Here is a 5102-nt window from a genome sequence, read left to right on the forward strand (position 1 = left end):
CCCGGCCGCCGCCGCCGCGCCCCGCCGGGAAGATGAGGTGAGTGCGGGCGGGCGGGGCTGCGCCGAGCGCCGCGGGCAGCGCGCCCGCAGAGCCCCCGCAGAAGCGGTGGGGGGACCTCGGGTCCCCCGCGGCGGTGTCACGCCGTGGGGGGTGGGGATTTCCTGTGCGAGTGGAAGGCGGAGGAGAGGTTAAGCAATGCGGCGCTTCCTAGTCCTTCACCGGATGGATAGTACGAGTGGGTGGTGACGTTTTTGGCGTGTTTGACTGTCAGTGCCTAAGTCCATCTGACAGATTACCTCGCGGTTACAAAAGGCTGTAAGCGTCTGTGGAACAGTGCCGCGGTGTGCAGCCGGGATGTGCCCGGTGCTGCCGTGCCCGGCACCCGGGATGTGCCCGTTCTGCCGGGCCGTGCAGCCGGGATCTGCCCGGTGCTGCCGTGTCCTTCAGCCAGGGATCCTGCCCTGTGCTGCCCTGCCCTGCTGCCGGGATCCGCCCGGTGCTGCCGGACCGTGCAGCCGGGATCTGCCCGGTGATGCCGGGATCTGCCCGGGGATGCTTGGCCGTGCAGCCCGGGGGAACGGCGAGACCTTCCTCGGGCGAAGGACCCCCGGGCGGGGAGGGCGGTGTGGGAGGAAGGGAACGAGGAATTCACCGGAGAAGGGGAGACGGGACATTTCTCAAGAGCATCCAGCATGGGCCGTGCCGGATCTCCCGGAGTCTTCCTCTCCTCAGGCAGTGGGTGCTACAACTCGTAGTTTTCCCGAGGTCAATTTGTCATTTGTGAACAGGAAGGGCAAAGAAGCCCCACCAACCCGATTTCCTAGTGGAAGGATGGAGGGGAAACGTTATTTGGTTTGGTTTATGCTCGTCCAAACCTCTCTCTTTCCTCATTTATTCGAGTTCCCTTGAGCTGTCAGTGTCTCGGAGCAACCCAGCCCCTGATTCATCTTTCATACTAGTGAATTTTTCCACTTAATTATTATCTTTAGCAAAGTAAAACTGCTTTGGGAAACCTTAAAAATGGAAATAACAGTTTGAAGCCAGATATCTTTCAGTGGTGCCTGATTGCTGAATTGCAAGGTTGGCATTGCTCCTAGCAAGTACAGTGGGAGTCCAAAAAAGCCTTCGCCTGCATTTACAGTTACATTTACTCCCGGGGCTATCATGTGTGTTGAAGACTTGGAGCTGCATCGATTTTTTTAGCCATTTACATTACCATTAATTTTCCTCACTTGCTTAAAATTGCATTCTAGGGGAGGGCCAAAAGCACACAAACCTGCTGTGTCATGTGTCTGGTGGTCTTGTGTCTCTGGTCTCCACACAAAAGGTGTGTCTGCATCCGTCTCACCTGGTCTGATCAGAATGCGAGTCAGAGACCTCCGGGGATAAATCATCAAGCACAACAGATGGTAGCGAAGTTTTCCCTTGCTCCCTCCTGCTCAGTTGGCAGCCCAGCTGGGAGAAGTCTTGCCCCGTGAAGAAGGGTTGCTAGAGCTCTTTCCCCAGGAAGAGGGAAAGCTGACTTACTGACTCATAAGCACATCTTTCAGAACCCCAAGGAGGCACCATGGGCAGATTGGAAGGCTGCAACAATTTTGGGTTTCTCCCATTGAAGATGTTCTGTGCCACATGAATTTACACATTTGCTGGTTGCACTTCTTGTTGGAAGAGGGAGCAGGGGACCGAGACCCACCCACACAGACTGTGAATTAGGGTATCATAATGTACCCAAAGTAATCCCCACCAGGAGAGCTAGGGCACTCTCAGAGGAGGTCAGCCACAGGGTGTTTTGGAAGGCAAAAGCAGCTTAACTCCAGGAGAGGCTCCAGAACTTCCCCATATCCTCACTTTTGACAATGAGGGAGGGGGTGCTTCTCTAGGTTGCACCCTCCCAGGCTGCCTCTGCTCTAGGTGAGGTGGCTGGAGCTGGTCTGTGTGTGCTGCTGGGCGTATCCTTGTGCAGCTGCCCTTTCCTGCTTTCCCCATGTGACACTTGGCATCTTGCAGGTGTATCATGCTTCAAGTAGTCTTTTGTTATAAATACCACTTTTATACTTAATGTACATTATTATTTTGTTGGAATTCCTGATTTTAAAGGATTCCATTACTGATTCTTTTCCCTTGCATATACAGACATTACTGACTAGGTTGTACTTGTCAGTAAACATGTGTCTGTAAATCACCTTTTCCAATAACAATTCTTGTTTAATAAATACAAGCTGTATAACTCCAAAATACCCTGGCAGGCTATATAATCATTTAATAAAAACCTCCTTGAAACATTTGCTTAGCCATGTGTGTTTTATTTATGTCACTTTTTGTGGTGAATAGCTTACAGTGCTATTCTTTGCACATAAATTGCATTTATATGATGGTTTCCATTTTTTGATGATTCTTTATATTTTCACTTCAAAGGTATGAAGTGTGTGAATAGTGGGTGCACCACACACCTTAGTAATAAAACAGATTATAATAGATGTTCTGTCTCAAAAGTGGATTAGGATCCCTGGGTGGAAAATGTTAAGGTGCAGAGGTGTTATTATTTTTTAGTATACAAAAATACTGCTTTAGTACAACAAATGTAGAGGTTATTTGACAGCAGATATTAATTTTTTCTTGGAAGTAATAGAATTAGCTCATGTTTGGGAAAATGTCTATGAATATTGCTGTAGATGAAAATAAAAATTTTAACGTTCTGTCAAGAGAGGTGTAACCTGCCATTTCTTAGTCATACCTGTAGTTTATAAGGCATCTGTGTTTCAGGGGTCCCTATTCTTAAAAATAAAAAGCAGATATAGCATTTTGGGTTTATCCCTGAAAAAATCGGTCTCTCTCTTTGCCATGGCTGTAGTGAGTGTACATTTGCTCTCTGTGCTGTGGTCCTGAGGCAGTGATGGGGGGGAAGCCTCCCACTTTAAGCACTTAGGGTTTTTCTAAACAGAACATACAGTGAATATCCAGAGATGGAACCAGCCTCTAAACAGGATTATTCAGATTAAAACTGTACCTCCTTACTCTTTCGTGGTAACACGTGCTTTAATCCAAGCCAAAGTAATGAGTTCAGCACAGAAGTTATGGGGGAAAGCAGTGTCATGGAGCACCTTAATGTTTAGCTAAAGTCAGGCTTCTTGTTCTGATGCTTTTGTATAGCTACCAACGGGAAATCCAAAAAAGCTGTTGTGTTTAGCTCTAATTTAAATGGATGCAACAACATGTTGAGAAAAAAAGGACTGAATATTCATAGTACAAACCTGTTTTAATAACAGGAAGGTATATACATCATTCTTCTTAACCCTTTTGTTTTCAGACATAAGCAAGCAAAGTCTTTACATTTATAGCAATAAACACAATGTATGGAGCATTTCAGTGTCCTCCCCATTTTCTATTCATTAAGCAGTTCATGAGATAAATCAAGAGTCTTGCTAATTCTTTCAGTTTGAGTGGAGGGTAACTGGAGTTGTATCTATGCAGTGTTATTTTCTAACTTTTCTCTCTTTACCATTTCTTTCTGTTTGCATCTGTAAAAACCTAGAGAGAATATGATGTTTTTATTTATAATGTCATCAAAATTGGGGTCACCAGCCTCACTGTTTGTAGCTCAGAGTTTCCAGTAGAAAAGCAGGAGCACACCCTGAGATGGATAATAAAATCAAGTTGTCTATAAAATATCATTTAACCTTGTCACTTAGTAATTGATTTCTGAGCTGGAGCAATATGCCTGTAGCTTAGCTAATTTTTGTTTAATTCGAAGGCTCTGTCCTGCCATGTTTTGACTCCTGCTGTGTGCTGTGGCATCATGGTGTGTGGTTGTGGGTTGCTGGGGTCAGCTGGGAGCTGTCAGACCACCCTCCACAGCCCTGCCTTTGGATATGTTTGGGTTTGCAGCCTTTCAACTGTGCTGCACAGTTCTGCCAGCGTCTCTCCATAGGAAAACACCCACCCCTTTGCCTGCCATGGTTTGGTCAGCAAAATCCCAAGTGTGGGTACTGTGCTGCTGACAGAAAATTGCTTTTGTTAGCTCAGCCTTGATCTTTAGAGGACTAGGTAAGCTCTAGCTGCAGACAAACTCGTTGTCAGCAGATTTTGGACCTCCACTGAAGGTTGCACCACGCTGGCTGTGCCCATGTAAAGGCAGCAGTGGTGTCTCATTGGGCACAGGTGACACTGGGTTTCCATCAGCGTAACCTGACTGTCAGGCTGGGGACCAGGCAGTCCAGCTGTGCCTCTTTCATGTATACTTTTAACTTATTTTTCCCTCTCTAAAATAAAGCATAGACTCTGGATATCTTCTTGTGCAATCCCTCACTTTTTTGGGTATTTTTTCTTGTATTTTTGTAGTGGTATAACTGAGCATGAAGGTAATCTTTCAAATGTGCACATGTCTGTTTAACTCAATATTGTGGGTTTGTGTGGTGTGTCCTTATTGTCTGTTCCTGGGTTGCTCAGACCTTGTTAAACAAGAGACATCCTAGTGCAGAACAACTCCATTAGAAGTGTGTCACAATTAAAGGTGTCTGCTTAGTCTGTCTGCACTTGGCTGGGTACTTCTTTGGGCAGTACACTACTCCTCTCTTTTGAAGTATTTTAGTTTATGTATTTGTATTTCTTGTAAGAAATCATCAAAATCTTTCCGAAGTGCAAACACAATTCAGTTTCAAATAATTTCCCATGTCTTGCAAGTCAGCAGTTTTGTGATTTCTTTCCTTTTTCTTGCTGTGTCATAGTTTCACTCAGTTCTGAACACTGTGTAAGGAGCAGTATGGAACCTCTTTAGAAAATATTTCTAAAGCTGCTGCCAAAATGAAATTAATTATAACTAATTTTCAATCCTAATAATTACAGAATTGAAATAAGTTGAGTTAAAATAAGTTGAATGAGGTGTTCTTTATCTGAGAAGGTCGTTATAAATATTTCAGGGTTCTTTGTGGAATCAGGACTGTAGTATCAGCTCATCCACTTTCTGTTTACATTTAAAAAACACTCATCGATGTTTTGGTATTGTCCTCCACTGCAGCAGGTAAGCAGCAAAAGCTGCCCCAGCTGTCCATTGCCCCCACATATTTTCTGTTTTCTTCATAGCCATTGCAGAACACTGGGGATC

The 5102-nt window shown here is 45.2% G+C and overlaps 1 long non-coding RNA gene across 1 annotated transcript; it reads left to right on the forward strand.

The window, feature by feature from the left end:
- On the forward strand, positions 1-4284 carry LOC121674003. The gene is made up of 2 exons (XR_006019399.1): positions 1-37; positions 1255-4284. It is a non-coding gene; the product is annotated as an uncharacterized LOC121674003 (long non-coding RNA).
- Positions 4285-5102: the final 818 nt, after the last annotated feature.

Source organism: Corvus kubaryi, unplaced genomic scaffold (assembly GCF_017639235.1).
Source record: "Corvus kubaryi isolate FWS band 111438036 unplaced genomic scaffold, C.kubaryi_AGA036_p1.0 66, whole genome shotgun sequence".
Classification (NCBI taxonomy): Eukaryota; Metazoa; Chordata; class Aves; order Passeriformes; family Corvidae; genus Corvus; species Corvus kubaryi.